Source organism: Silene latifolia, chromosome 9 (assembly GCF_048544455.1).
Source record: "Silene latifolia isolate original U9 population chromosome 9, ASM4854445v1, whole genome shotgun sequence".
NCBI classification, from domain to species: domain Eukaryota; kingdom Viridiplantae; phylum Streptophyta; class Magnoliopsida; order Caryophyllales; family Caryophyllaceae; genus Silene; species Silene latifolia.
The window spans coordinates 14,977,690-14,993,132 of NC_133534.1; the positions used below are offsets into that span (position 1 = coordinate 14,977,690).

Consider the following 15,443-nt stretch of genomic DNA (forward strand, 5'->3'; position numbering starts at 1 on the left):
AGTACAAATAATTGAATGAAAAATCTTTAAAATTTCAAAATTTACTCTTTGAACCATCATGACAATAATTAATCATTTTAATTATGTCATTTCCTCTTCTAATTTAAGTTTTCTCCAACTCCCACCTTTTGATTGTTTTTCTATAAAATTTACTTTACTTTTTTAAGTGGTTTATGCTTTTTTAACCATTATAAGATGATCGTTGATCTCAAAATGGAGATGTTATAATATTTCTTTAAATTTGTTATTAAGCGTATATTGTTGTGTAATTTTACTATTATGCTTTCCCGATCAACCTATTTGAATTTGTATTTTTGTATTCATGGTATAATCATCTCTAACATATATTTTTCTTTTTCATTTCATGTGAACTATTATCAAGGCATGTACTAAAAGGAAGCGTACTAAAAGGAAGCGAAAGTGAACCTTCAGATAAATATTAAATAGTATGGTTTCTAAATTCTAATCCGTATATTTTTAAGTTTATGTGTTTTTTTTTTTCAAAACCGGAATAGATTATTTTATAGTCTTTAATACTATTTTTATTTTTATATAGGATCGTGGGTATAAGTATAACAAGAGATATCAAATTCTTGAAATAGTAATAAGGAACTTAAAAAAATTTGTGAACCTTTTGGAATTCGAATTTAGGGAATATAATTTTTTAGATTATTGAGAAATTGAAATGAAAATTTAATTTGCAATACATGGAGTAGATATCGACCATACCGTTTGTTTAGGTAATTTTACCCAAATCGATTAATTAGGGTCAATGTAGTCTATATTCGTTGGTTGGATGTATGTATGTTCGTACGTTCGTCAAGTAAACAGGAAAATAAAGTGCGTAATGTAGATTGACACGTAAGATTTTGGTGACGCGGAAAACCCAATGTGGGAACAACCGCGGGAGGGACGGTACCCTGCCAAGTATTGCACTATATGAATAGGAGGATGATTACAATTGTATTGTTGGTGCTGATCTTGCTGGCGTTAGGCGTCCGGCCTGCAAGATCTCAGATGTGTGTGTATTCGAGAATAATGAATCGTGGCTTCAATGTGGATGTGTAAGTACGGTTGTCTTGAGGTTAATATTGAATGTCTTCTTGATTTGCTTCCTTGGCTATTTATAGGGTAAGAACCCTAGATTTGTCCTACCTCGAATATGGAAAGGGAATATTATTTCCATAAGGACTTCTTTCCAAACCTGGACTCTTTTGCCAATTCTCCCCGATCTCCCTAACTTCTCCCTAACTTCTCCCTAACTTCTCCCTGACACTCCTTTCCTTAACGCGGGCATCCTTGATGATGGGCTCCTTGATTTCCCTTAGGCCCGTCTCCCTTTTCCTTCCGCGGGCTCCCTTCCTTCTCACCACTTCTTTCATAATTTTTATATTTATCAAATGGGCCTTCCTTATTATGCTATTTTTAGCCCAAACAGTTTGCCCCAAATTTCTTGTGTAGTACGCTTTCAAGTATCGAACAAGGAATTTACGTAACCAAATGCTCAAAACCCTACGCCGCCTTTTACTCCTTCCCATGCAAGCCGCCTTTCTCCTCTATTCTCGCACCCAACTCCCTCTCTCCTCTTTATAACCCCAACGTCCCTTTTCACTTCTCATTAATCACCTCAAATCAAATCATTTAAAAAAAACTCACCTCTCTTAAACCCTCAATCTTCCTCCCCTTTACTCTTCGCCGGTCTTCACTGTTCCCCTTCCCCGTCTTCATCTTCAGGTAATTCGTCTCCTCTTCTCCTTTTAATCTTCATTTTCTCTTTCCACTATGGGCAAAACTCGTCAATCCTCCACACCTTCAGACCGTAACCTTGACCCTACTTTCCCTTCTCGGGGACTCTTTAAACACCCACATGATTGTGACTCTGCCCTAACTCCGGTCGACATTCCCAAGATCAAGAATCTGCTGGGTCTTGGTGATGGGGTGGATATCGCCATTCCTGAACCGGGACAAAAAGCTGACGCCCTTCGTCCAGGGTGGGTTGGTTTCTACTTGTACCCGTTTAGATACGGCCTCCGTTTCCCTTTCCCTAAACTCATTCAAGATTTTATCTTCACCAATAATTTCGCCATGGCACAAATCTCTGCCGCCATTTGGAGAGTTCTTCTCTATTCTCTGGCCGCTGGTCAGAGTACTGGCAAACCAGTCACTCTGGGCGATCTGGCCCACATGTACAGTATCAGATCCTTGGGCAGGGGTCAGTTCTCATTCCGGGGCCATGGAGATGCTCCCTTCAAACACGCGTCAAAGTCCCGTGATGAGAAATGGTTTGAGGACTTCTTCTATGTGAGGAAGGACTCCATCCAGCCTCCTGCTGATTATATTTTCGAGAAGTGGGTTCAGACTTCGAGTAAGTAGCCTTCCTGTCACCTGATTTGTTTCATCTTGCTGCTTACTAGCTTACTTCATCGTCTTCGTGCAGGCCCCTGTGACCTTACCCGTATTGGTGCCAAGATCCCTGCCTGCAGCAAGCTGTTCTGCATCCCTGAATCTTAGAGAAAGTTTCCAGACCTGCTTCCTGGTTTCTCACCTGTTTCCTCCTCCAATCCTCCTCAATCAGCCCACAGTATGTCATCTGGTAAGGTTTCTGTAACCACTTTCGTTTGCGTGCTGTTGTTGCTGATGTTTTAAGTATTTCTGTCGTCTGAGACCGTGTATGCTTGCAGGTTCAAAGGTTGATCCATTGGAACTCATCCTCCAAAGTGCTAAAAGAAAGAGACCCTCTGCCAGCTCTGACGTGGCCTCTGCCTCCAAGAGGAGTGCTCCTGCTGCCGCTTTTCAGACTCCTCCTGCAGCTTCCAGTTCAGCTGCACCAGAGCCCTTGGAAGTCAGTCCGCTGTCTCGTCATCCGCCTACTCCTCCTGCTAGTCCTCGCGCTTCATCCAGCGGAGGCATTACCGCTCACTTCCCCGAAGGCTTCGGGAATGTGGACAAGGTGCCATACTGGCCAGAGATTGACCAGTTGCTCTTTCCTCCTGTTAAGGAGACGTTTTAGGAATTCTCCCCAGAGTAGATGGCTGAGAACGACGTGCACAATGCCTTCATGGTAAATATTCTCCATTTTCTACCTGTCTGTCTGTCTGTTTCTTGCTTAAATTCTGCCTCCCAACCCTCTTGCTGACTTCTGATTACTTATGCCCCAGACTCTTCAGTCTGCACTCTACAACAGGAAGATGATCAACATAATGCAAACCACCAGTCGTGCTACCAGCGCCAAGAACCAGGAGCTGAAGGAAATCATTGCAGATCCGCAAGCAGCGGGTTGATCGAAAGAGCGTGTGGTGGAGTCAAGACCGAGCTTCATTGTCACCAAGAAGAAGTTGAAGGAGGGGGCGATCAGTGGCTCGAACCCGGGCGGTGTGCAAGACCTTTTCTCGACTCTCTCAAGGCGATCCGAGGAGAAGATCACCGAGCCGATCTCCTGGCCACCAATGTTGTTGCATATGCCACTGGCGGGAAAGATCAGTGGGATGCATCTTTGCACTCGAGGAGGCTCCCACCCAGCAGGCCATAGAGGAAGAGGAGAAGCAGCTGGATATGCTCTACCCCGCTCAACCTGATCTGAGTATGCTGATGCCTGAGGTTGGTGAGGTGATTTCTCCTGCGTTGGCTGAGCAGGCTGTTGAGGATGATGCTGGAGTGTTCCAGGATGCTGCTGATGGAGCTCAGGGTGCTATGTCGGCTGAGGATACTCAGGCTGAAGCAGTACCTGAAATGAGAGGTCAGCAGGCAGAGGAGATGGCAGAGGTGGAGGTCATTAATGTGACCGATTATTAAGTTTTAATGTTTTGATGAACTTTTTTTTTTTTTTTTGGTAGTCTGGCCCAGAGGTGGCAGACTTTGTAAGTTTTAAACTTGTTCTTGTGTTTGCTCCGCCAGGGTGGCGGTTAAACTTGGGGCCGTGTTTTGGCCATATTTTGAATGCCCCTTGTCATAGTTTGGCAAGGTTTTTACATATCGTGTGCTTGTCTATTCTCCCTGTTTTAGGAAGTTTGTGCCGTGTCAGTCTGATTGACTGATTTAGGCGAGTCTTGTCACCCTGAAAAGGCTGACGTTCGACTCACTAGCTGTGTGTCACCGATGGTGATTTAGGCGTATCGCAATGTAAGGAGGAGTGGCCGTGTCAACCGGGGGCCGATTTGACCGGCTGCCGCCGGCCACTGAAAAGATCGATCCAGATCAAGCTATTTGCCGTGTCACCCGGATGGTCGATTTAGGCGTATCGCGATTTGTGGACTACTTAACCTTGTTCATGATGCAAGGTGTGTTCGTCACACAACAGTGGCGTCATTGAGGCAAGTTTATCGTCATTCTAGGACCAAATGAAGACGCTGCGGGATTCAGTAGCGAGATATCCCTACGTTCCATGTTCGTTTTTGCATGCATCTTTGGGGCCCCGATTAAGTGCGATTAGTGCGAGCTACGTCCGGGGGTGGGATCGGGGTATTTGGATAAGCGTATTCATTTGTCGCCCGGGCTCCCTTTCGTATGTTCCACAGTCCTTTGGTGAGGGTGCTCCTTGTGGAGAAAATAGGTTAGGCATGTTGGAGTGCCATGTGCCTTGTCACCCCGCGTTGGCAATTGACAGTCCTTCTAGACATCCTTTCAAAGTACCATAGATACCATAATTTAAAGTGATGTACCTAGAGAAGCCTGAGAATAAGAAAAATCTATCAGAGTGATGTGAAGTACCTGTCGCCATCACATGGGGTACCAGAGCAATTGTGGTCCCAGGACGCTGACAGACCACACCATCCAATAGTAGTTTAAAGTTTTAAAAACAACTAAAGACACCGAAAATAAGAGTGAAAGCGGCGGTATGCCTACTAAGGATTTCTATTTTATCTTTAAAAATGATTTGGCTTCTCATAGTACATTATTCTGAAAGCTAGAGTCTACTTATTATCAAAAATAATATCTCTTCAGGTGAAGTATGTTCCATGGGCGTTGTATGATTTGACCGTCCATGGTCATCAGTCTGAATGCACCATGGCCAACAACTCCTTCTACCTGGTATGGTCCTTCCCATTTGTAGGCGAATTTGCCTGCTTTTCGATTCTTGGTGTTCTGGAACACTTCTCGGAGGACCAGGTCTCCTACCTCCAGGAGCCTGACCTTTACATTCTTGTTGTAACTCCCGGCCACAGATCGCAGAGGCGCCGGAGACGAATTTTTTTTGCGCTTGCTCGCAGCTCGTCAATGTGTCCGTGCTTCGGTCATCTCGCCTTTGTTCGGTTCCTCGTCATATTTTCATACCGTGAGCGGGAACTAGAACTTATGATGGAATGATCGCTTCTGCGCCAAACACCAGTCAAGGGTGTTTGACCTGTTGCTATCTTTGGCGTCGTTCTATCTGACCATAACACTAGTGGCAATTCATCTGCCCACTTTCCTCCTAACTCCTGTAGCCTCCTTCTTAGATTGTCCATAATGATTTTATTGCTGGATTCAGCTTGCCCATTGGACTTTAGAGTCCTAGGTGCTGACTTTTTTAAGGTGATGTTCCACCTGGCACAGTATCCTTCGGTATCATTTGAGATGAATTGTGAGCCTATTGTCACATATGATTTCTGATGGGATACCAAATCTGCAGACGATGTTTCGTTTTATGAATGAGATGACCTGTTTGTCCTTTACTTCCGTGAATGCTTCTGCCTCTATCCACTTGGAGAAGTAATCTGTCATTGCTAGCATCCAGGTTCTGTTTCCTGTAGCCCGTGGTAGGGGGCCTACTATGTCCATGCCCCATGCCATGAATGGCCAGGGATAAATAATAGGGTGCAGAGACTCTGCTGGTTGATGAATCATTGGTGCTGAGCGCTGGCAGGTGTCACATTTTCGTGCGTACTCTGCTGCATCTGCCTTCATTGTAGGCCAATAGTATCCTTGTCTGAGGGCTTTGTTTGCCAGACTCCTGCCCCCTGCATGGTTTCCACATTCGCCACTGTGGAGGGCATGCAACACAGTCTGTGCTCCTTCCTTGTCCAGGCACCGTAGGTAGGGGCCTGCTAGCGATTTTCTGAATAGTGTATCATCAATGAGTATGAATCTGGAAGCCTTTATTCTGAAAGCTCTCACTTCCTTCTTGTCGTCTGGTAGCTTGTTGTGGCGCAGGCAGTCTAGGTAAGATGTGCGCCAGTCGTCTGCTGGGTCGGCTTCGGTCGCGTCGCTGTGTGACCGAGAGCTCTCACCTTCCTCTGTAACTGCTTGGATGTCCTTTTCGCTTTGCGGATCCTCCAGCTCACCCCTGTCTATTTCGTCTGTCTTTTGGATAGAAGGCTCTAGCATATGTGCTATCGGAATGCTGGATAGCTCTGTTGGTTTGAATGTTGCCCCCAGGGTTGCTAGGGCGTCTGCCTCCACGTTCGGATCTCTAGGGATCTGTTTAAGCTTGCAAGTTTCGAATATTTGTTTTAATTCCTTTGCTACATTCAGGTATGCAATTATCTTCGAATCTCTGGCTATAAACTCATGATTCACATGGTTAACTATCAACAGAGAGTCACTGGATATAAGCAGGTGTCTGACTCCTGATTCCAGAGCTAGCTTCATTCCCAGTATCAAGGCCTCGTATTCTGTTTCATTATTAGTTGCTTTGAATTCGCATCTTACAGCTTGTGCTATCAGGTCTCCCTGTGGTGATCGCAGGATTAATCCCACGCCTGCCCCCCTTTGGTTCGAGGCTCCGTCGATATGCATCTGCCAGACGTCTGTCTGCTTGCTTCCTTCTAAAGTGAGGATTTCCGTATCCGCCGATTCTCGGATGGTGGATCAAGTCCGACACAAAGTCGGCCAAGTGCTTATGATTTGATTCTTTGTTCTAGGGTCATACTGGATGTCGTATCCACTGAGGTGTACAGACCATTTAGACATTCTTCCTGATAGTTCGGGCTTCCTCATGATAGCTTTTAGCGGGTAGTTTGTCACAACATGTATGATGTGTGACTCAAAATAGGGACGCAGTTTGCGAGATGCTACTACCAATGCTAGTACTAACTTTTCAAGGGATGTGTACCTGGTCTCTGCCGGCAGCAGAAACTTGCTCACGTAGTATACTGGCTTCTGCTCTTTTTCTTGCTCTCTAACCAGGACAGCACTCACTGCTACTTCTGTGACGCCTAGGTATAGGAATAATGGTTCTCCTGGCTCCGGCTTTGATAACAGTGGCGGGCTGCTGAGATAATACTTCAGCTCTCTAAAGGCTTGCTCGTGCTCAGGGGTCCATTCAAACTTCTAACTTTTCCTTAGTACGTCGTAAAATAGCCTGCACTTGTCTGAAGATCTTGAAATGAACCTATTCAGGGCTGCTACCTTCCCAACTAGCCTTTGAACGTCTTTAGGCTTCTCGGGTGATTCCAGCTGTAAAACGGCTTTGATCTGCTCGATACTGGCTTCTATTCCTCTTTGAGTTACAATATAGCCTAAGAACTTGCCAGAAGATACCCCGAAGGTGCACTTAGATGGGTTCAGCTTCATCTTGTATTCCCTGAGGGTGCTGAATGTTTCTGCTAGATGCCGCATATGATCTTTGGCTTTTTCTGACTTCACTACCATGTCATCAATGTACACCTCCATGGTTCTTCCTATTTTCTCTTTAAACATGCGATTAACCAGCCTTTGATATGTGGAGTCTGCGTTTTTTAGGCCGAATGGCATGACGTTGTAGCAATATATTCCTCTTTCAGACATAAATGTTGTCTTCTCTTGATCTGCAGGATCCATCCTGATCTGATTGTACCCACTCCAGGCATCCAGGAATGTTAGCATCTCATGTCCAGCTGTTGCATCTACCATTGCATCAATATGAGGCAGCGGGAATGGATCTTTAGGGCATGCTTTGTTGAGATCGGTGAAGTCCACACATACTCTCCACTTCCCATTATTCTTGGGCACCACTACCACATTAGACAACCATTCTGGGTATTTCACTTCTCTTATCTTCTTTGCTGTCAGTAGGCTGTCTACTTCCTGGTTGATTACTTTATTTCTCTCTGCTGCAAATTTTCTCCTTCTCTGTTGGATGGGTTTACACTTTGGGTCCAAGCTAAGCTTGTGTGTTATGATGGATGGATCTATTCCTATCATATCATCGTGTGACCATGCAAAGCAATCCATGTTATCTTGCAAGAACTTGACTAGCTGTTGTCGTAAGCTTCCTGTACATCCTGCTCCAATGAGCACGGTTCTTTCTGGCTGCAGCTTATCCAGGTTGATCTGATCCAGCTCTTCTGCTGGAGGTTCGATGTATTCGTCCTGGATAGGCTGCTTCTGTAATTGCTATGCGGGGGGGGTGGCGGTGCACTTGAGTGCCTTCTTATAGCAGCCTCTAGCTTCCTCCTGATCTCCTCTTATCATTTGTACTCCCCATGGGGTGGGGAATTTTATGCACTGGTGGTATGTTGAGGGGACTGCCTTCATTTAGTGCAACCATGGTCTTCCTAAGATGACATTATAAGTAGAAGGGCCATCTATGACCATGTACCTGACTTGCTTGTTGACTCCCCCCACATAGGTTGGGATGACTATCTCACCTAGTGAGCTGGCTGTTTCTCCACTGAAGCCTACTAGCGAAATAGACTTCTTATGCAAATCCTTTTCGCTGAATCCCATGTTCTCTATAGTTTTCAGCATGATCAAGTTGACCGAGCTTCCTGTATCTACCAGGACCTTTCTAACTGTGCAATTGGCCATTGATAGGGTGATAATTAGCGCGCCATGATGCTCTCGCTCATCGTATGCATCTCCTTCATCAAAGCCGACCATTTGGTAGGTCACCGTGAGAAATTTCGCACGAATTGGTGGCCTATCTCCTTTGGTCTCGTAGCGTGTCTTTTGGTCTTTGAATATGTCAATCCGCTTAAGTCCGAGCCGCTTTGTTATCACGTTTATAATTTTGGTGCATGTGGGTGGGTCTCGCCGGCTTGGCGGAACCTACCTTATCTTCGCTTGCCCCCACGTGGTAATAGGTGGCTCGGCTTTCCTTGTTCGTACAGGCGCTTGATCTCTCTTCGTAATGTGTAGCAATCCTCGGTGTTGTGCCCAATATCACGGTGAAATTCGCACTTCTTCTTGCTATACTTTCTCGGGCTTGCTCTCCCATCTTGGTGGGTTGGGCCACCCGACTCCATCTCCCATCTCCTTAATGCCTTCAAGATTCCTCCGATGCCCGTGGTGAATCCATATTCTCGCCGGGGTGGGGAGTAGCCGGTTCTCCTCAATTCTCGTTGACTCCCCTCCCATATGGTCTCGTATCTCTCGTCCTTCTTGCCGGTGGTTTGCTTTCTTCCGACCTCTCCACGGTGAAGTACTAGAAATACTTGGGTGTGCTCTGTAAGTCGGCTCGGCTAGGATATCTTCCTCTAGTCCGACCGCTGGCATTTGCTTTTTTCTGTCTTCGCCTCGAAACTATGGCATGGATGCATAGTCAGCTGCTTGTATAGGTCAGAGTCGTGGTGGAGGCCTCTTCTGAAGGCTTCTACTGCCGTTGAGACATCAAACTCTCGTACTGCTACCTTCTCATTGTTAAATCTCGTATTGTATTCTCCAATGCTCTCTCCTGCCCCCTGGACGATTCTGTACAAGTCTCATGCGTGCTTCTGTGGCTTTCTGCTGCTTGCGAACTGTTGAGTAAATGCGTTCACCAACTCAGCAAATGTAGATATCAACCTGTTGGGCAGTGTAACGCCCCGTAAATTTCGGACCGCTAATATATTTCGAAAATAATTAATTAATCAAGTAAAATTTGACAATAATGTATTTAAAGTAAAAATAATTCAAAGAAATATAATTTTATTATATTCTGAAGAAAAGTATTTATTTTGATAGTTTTGAAATGTTTAAAAATAGTTTAAACCGTGTAAAATCTTTTATTTCGAAATAAGGGCGTATCGGGGGGAAAATGACAATTCGTTTGAACGTTGGGTAAACGAATTTGGAAATGGGTCGTATGAATACTCAATTTTATTGTAATCTCGTGTTTAAAGACTTTGGACTTGACGGAATTTGCGTTTGACTTACGGATTTAATTATTATTGAAACGAGTCAAAACCGACTCGTAAAAATCCCGACTAAAAATCCCGCACTCCCTTTTTCCTCCTTTCTTTCTCCCTTACGCGGACCACACTCCCCTTTTCTTTCTTTTTTCTGGTTTGTTCATATCATCATCATCAACAAAACACCAAAACACCATTTATATAATTTCAAGCTCAAAAGCGACGTAATTTCTTCGTTACTAGTCCGTTTTTCGCATAATTTACCTTTCCGGAATCCCCTCGCCACGATCTACAACTTAGTATGTTCTAATTTCAGTTTTCATTAAGTTATTTTAAGACCAATTTTCGGAAATTCGGTTTTATATGCTTATTATTGTGTTTTAATTGTTTATTTAGGTGAAGGATTGGAAGACGAGTTCGGGGACTCGTATATTGTAGAGGATAGCGGCTAGTGTCGTTAGGGTTTGGGTTTTCAAGGTGTTAATTGCTCTTTTTCTAGCTTAAGGTAACATATTTCGAGTTACTCGACGAATTATCGTCACATGTTTTTGATTTTTGTATGTTTGGTGAATTTTTGTTTGAGAATTAGTTTTCACATGTTTAGAATGGTTGCATGCATGTCAATTGTTAGCTTAAATTATGCCTTTTGTTAGTTTAAATTAACAAAGTTGAATTGGGAACGATTAATTAATGTTCAGACGGTCTTATAATGTATAAAAATGAAAAAAAAAAAAGAGGGGAAATGGTGCGGCAGCGGGCCCGGCAGCAGCCGGCAGGCCCACGGCAGCCACGGCCGGGCTTGGGGTTGGCCCGGGTTGGTCCGTGCTGGTTTCGCGGGTTTTCGTACAATCTTGGTCTTTTCGGGTTAATTAATATTAGAATAGAATAAATAACAAAAGGGTAGTAATTTGAATTGAAGCATGCTAGTAATTAAAAGTTATGTTAATGGTAGAAAAATTATGTTATATTGATAGTTATCACATGTTAGGATAGTTTACAAAATGAATTTTATAGCGATAATTGTAATGTTTTGTTGATTGTGCCGAAAACTGAGCCTTAGTCCCTTTGACTGATGCGATGTCAGTTAACTGAGTGATTGGTCAGCCGCAATTTGACCCGCACTGTCGCAGGTGGGGTTGCGGGTAAAAATTCGGTTGAATGATTTAGATAATCGGCCTTTTTCTTGTTTTAGGCCATTTATTATATCTCTATTTCACATGTGTAGTTAGTTGAATTTAAATAGCTTCTTATTTAGTTAGTTGAATTTAAATAGCTTCTTATTTTGTAGTAATGGCCCTAGATTCCCCTAAAGCCTTTAATATTGTTAAAATTGCTAGAATTGGAAGTTAGTATTGAATTCTTATTGAGGAACTGTTGGGATTGTATCTTTTGTAAATAGACATTTATATAGCTTTCACATGATAGAATGTTAGAATTTATGTTGGTAAGTAGGACTTTTTGCCCTCTTAAGGTTAAGTGGGTGTCTTACTTGACTTATGTGGTGAGTCTTGGGTGGTGTGGGCTAAAATATTCAAGCCGGGACTAGTTTGTGACTAGGTCCTAGGTGAGTATTTCGGCCTTCATCATAGATAGGTCTTTATAGTCTCTGACGAGTATATGTTCACTGCTTGATAGCCTTTGTGTTCCTGACTAGTGGATGTTTATCCAAGTTGGGGCATGACCTCAGGTACTTATTTTGATAGTATGGGGTCAGCTTAAGTACTAGCCGACCCTTCGGTGGTGTCCTTAGGGTACTCACTTCACTTTGTTTTAAAAAAAGTTGTGAGTCTTGGGTGCGGTGGTGTGTATCCGCATGTCTAGGTCTGCGCAGATTTTAGGCTAGGGTTGTGTTGTCTCTTGGCCATGTTTTCTTAATAGTAACCATTTGAGCCAAGATACCGGTTCGATTACCTTCCCTACCTCGTGGTATAGACTTGAGTTACAAAGTGACTATTGACCGTACTAAGAACTTATGCCTGTCTTTGATATATTGCCCTTTCTTGTATGGTGATTCTATGAATCATAGAAGGTGAGATGCAAGCCGGCTATGGTTGATAGAGTTTGGATTACAATTTGTTATATGTTTCACATGTTAGTTTAGTTTGGTCAGTTTAGGGCTCATATGTTAGAATAGTTGGTAATTGAATTATTTATCATCTTGTTTACATGTTTTACTACATGTTACATTAATTTTGACGATTCGTGGCTGGGAGGACTCGAAGTTACTCCCCACTGAATTGTGGCTTTCGTGTTTGTATAAAATGCGATTGACAGGTTGTTGATGCTTTGTTGGGGGTCACAGACGGCTAGTGAGCAAGGAACCTTGGACCTAGTTTTGGCTATTCTATTAGTAACCCTTTTACCCTTTTGGTTTGTATATAATTTGAAGGGACATATGTCTCCCTTTTCTATTTTGGGTTTGTATCACTATATTTCCGCGTCTTAAGTTATGTATGTAAATTAGTTTATCAGTTGTTGCAGGGTATTTGACACTCTTCTTGAGTTGGAATTGGTTGTGAATGGTTTAGTTAGAAATTTTTTTGAAATTGCAGGTTTTTGGACTAGTTGAACCATTTACAAACATATCCTACCAGTTTTTCTGTAGAATTTACGTATATAATTAAGGCTAGATTTAAGGGTGTCACAGTTGGTATCAGAGCCTATTGCTCTCGACGCACGTTTGTGCACCCCACTTAGAAATCACTTAACCTTAAAATAATAAACTTGAGAGAAGGGTAGGATGGGTAGAATTAGGATTTTATGTGGTAGTCTGTTTGTGATTGCTAATTGTTAGGTTTGTTGATTGTTAGTTATTAGTTTTGGTGCCACTAAAGGTTGGTTATGCCAAATGTAGAATGCTTCCACTTTCTTGATATTTCTTTTCGTATTCAGTGTATCTTACCTTAATCTTCCATTTTCGTTGGTCATTCGTCTTTCAAATTCCTCTTATCTCGCCTAAGTAACTACCTTTCAATTCTTTCTCCCGTTTCATCTTAGGTTCGTTTTCTTCTTATAATAAAGTCCATGTGGACACCTTCCTTTTATACCGCAGGATAGTTCCCTTGTTCAAGAGAACCCAGTTTTGAGAGAATGTATCATTGGAGGGCGTGAACGAGTGGAGAAATTGATTGTTTAAGGTTTGAGTTGTATAGGAGAATATAATTTGGGATCCTTTGGTTAGTCTTGTTAGTTGTGCTTGATATGAGAATTTAGTGAATTGAGAAATACCTTGGGATTTATGTCTATAGAGAGCTTGTTTGTTATAGATGATTAAGCATGGGTACTACCTTAGCACATAGGATGGAATGAACCTAAGCTACTCCATTTGAGAGTCTCGATATTTCTTGTGGAGAATTAAAGGTATGATAGTTAGCCCTAATCCTTGTGGGCCTTGAAGAGAATACAATAGGACATTGATGTTGATTAATGGATTGGTATTGTACTTTGGAATTAGTTAGTTTGTTAAACCTTTTAAGTTGACCAAATCTAGTATAGAGTAGCCCTTGTTGACCTTATGAAACATATCTGAATTTGGGAATTTTGGTGGAATGTTGTTCGATATAGTTCGTGAGTTCAAGGATGTGATTCCAATTTATGGTATCGGAAACTAGAAGTATTAAGTGGTGAGATGATGGAGTAAACAAGCCAGGGTACTTGGAGATGACATAGTAAGTGAAGTTCAATGACGAGAATTGTAAAGGAGATACTTTGGGACTTGGATGGTAACAAATGAATTTGTGTGGTGAATTGATTTTGGCTCTTAGAATCAATTGAGTTGAGGAATACTTACCATTGTGGAATCCTTGTTAGTCCTACGATGTAGTAGACATTTAGGGCTTTGTTGAGCACCTTAGTGAAGTAACCTTATCATATCGATCATAAGCTTTGATGAGTGTTTAGTAAGCGGTAACCCTTTCATTGTGCCGCTTCTATTCTCCTTTCCTTCTCTTTAACGATCGTTGAACCTTGTCTTTATGCTAAATTTTACGTATCTTCTTCTTTCCCGAGATATCTTCTTAACTCGAATACCACTTATTTTTGTCAACCGTTATCTTTACGGTCTGACTCCTTAGTTTCCTAACTTGTCAGATGCATGCACCCTTCAGAAATGTTTTACTGTTTCTCTATTCCGTTATCACTCCTTACCTCCTTAGTATAGTTGGTACCCTGTTGACCATGTTTACAGAGTTTGTAAGATGTGATTTGAGGATATAGGTTTGACTAAGTAGCCGAGTTTGGGTTGGGCTTCCATAATCATTTTGGATATGAGGGTTTGATAGTGTATATGTTATCATGTGGGAAATGTTAAATGTGGGATTATTTGTTGGTTTTAGAGGGTGGTATTGATTACTACTTGAAGTATGTTATGAGAGTGAGAGTAAGCTACATTGTTGGGAAGTTTTAGCACTTGTTTTGGTAACTAGAAAGGGGAATGGTATGATGACACCAATTGTTAGGCGAAGGAACCTAATTTCAATTTATGGTTTTAGAAACTCTGAGGTGATAAAGTGTTGTTACAATTATGACCTTGTACCTTGAGAATTTGATGGTAAGTAAGTTTAGGATATCAAATTTGAAAGAATACTCCTTGGGGATGTTGATGACCAGAATGGTTTGGTGATGTGATTTGGCATTCTAGTTGACTCTTGAGAGTTCTTGAGTTTAGAGAGACTTAGTGTTGAGAAGAATTTGTTAATCCTATAGTTTTATAGACCTTGAGGTCGCATTGAGTGCTTGAGATGATGAGACAATGTTGGAGCTGGGTGTAGTTCTGCTTTTGAGAATCCTTTATAAGTAAAAGGATAGAGAAACTTGAGATCCTATTGATTTTTCATAATTTGAGGTTGGTATGTTACTACCTTGTTTTGAAATGAGAACCTTGTGGAATTTTTGAGGAACCTTCTCTTGGAGTTTAGAGCATGGTATTGGGACTCTTGATTGAAGGTTTACTTTTTGAGGAACCCATAGTTGACACTAGTGGGATACAAATACAGCTTTGTTGGAAGTCTTGACCTTAGGCTTGTGAAAGTCGTTTCGGGATGTTTGAGAATTTGGAGCGTTGAGATCACACTTATAGTGAAATATCTTGTTCCAGGGAATATGTTAGGAAGAAGTAACATAAGCGATTGAGGAGACTCTTGGGAGTGATGTTGTTATTGGAGATATGAGTGTCTGGCGTTTCCTTGGTGTCTAATCTCCCTTCTTCCTTGATCATGAGCGTTACCGCTCATATCTCTCTTCCTTACATCATCATACTCCTCTCGTAAGTTTGATGTTGGTAACCTATGAAACTCTATCTTTGACATCCTTGTAATTATGACTTCAATTCTTACCCCATAAAATTCATCATAGCTCTTTTTGATCAGTTAAGCTTGAATCCTTTTAGCAGACCTGCTCCTATGATGTCTAAGTTACTTTTCACTTCGGGGAATTTCT

The 15,443-nt window shown here is 42.3% G+C and overlaps 1 long non-coding RNA gene across 1 annotated transcript; it reads left to right on the forward strand.

Annotated features, from left to right (window-relative positions):
* Nucleotides 1-10,202: 10,202 nt before the first annotated feature.
* Nucleotides 10,203-12,650, forward strand: LOC141602447 (uncharacterized). The gene is made up of 3 exons (XR_012524449.1): nucleotides 10,203-10,306; nucleotides 10,404-10,512; nucleotides 12,282-12,650. It is a non-coding gene; the product is annotated as an uncharacterized LOC141602447 (long non-coding RNA).
* Nucleotides 12,651-15,443: the final 2,793 nt, after the last annotated feature.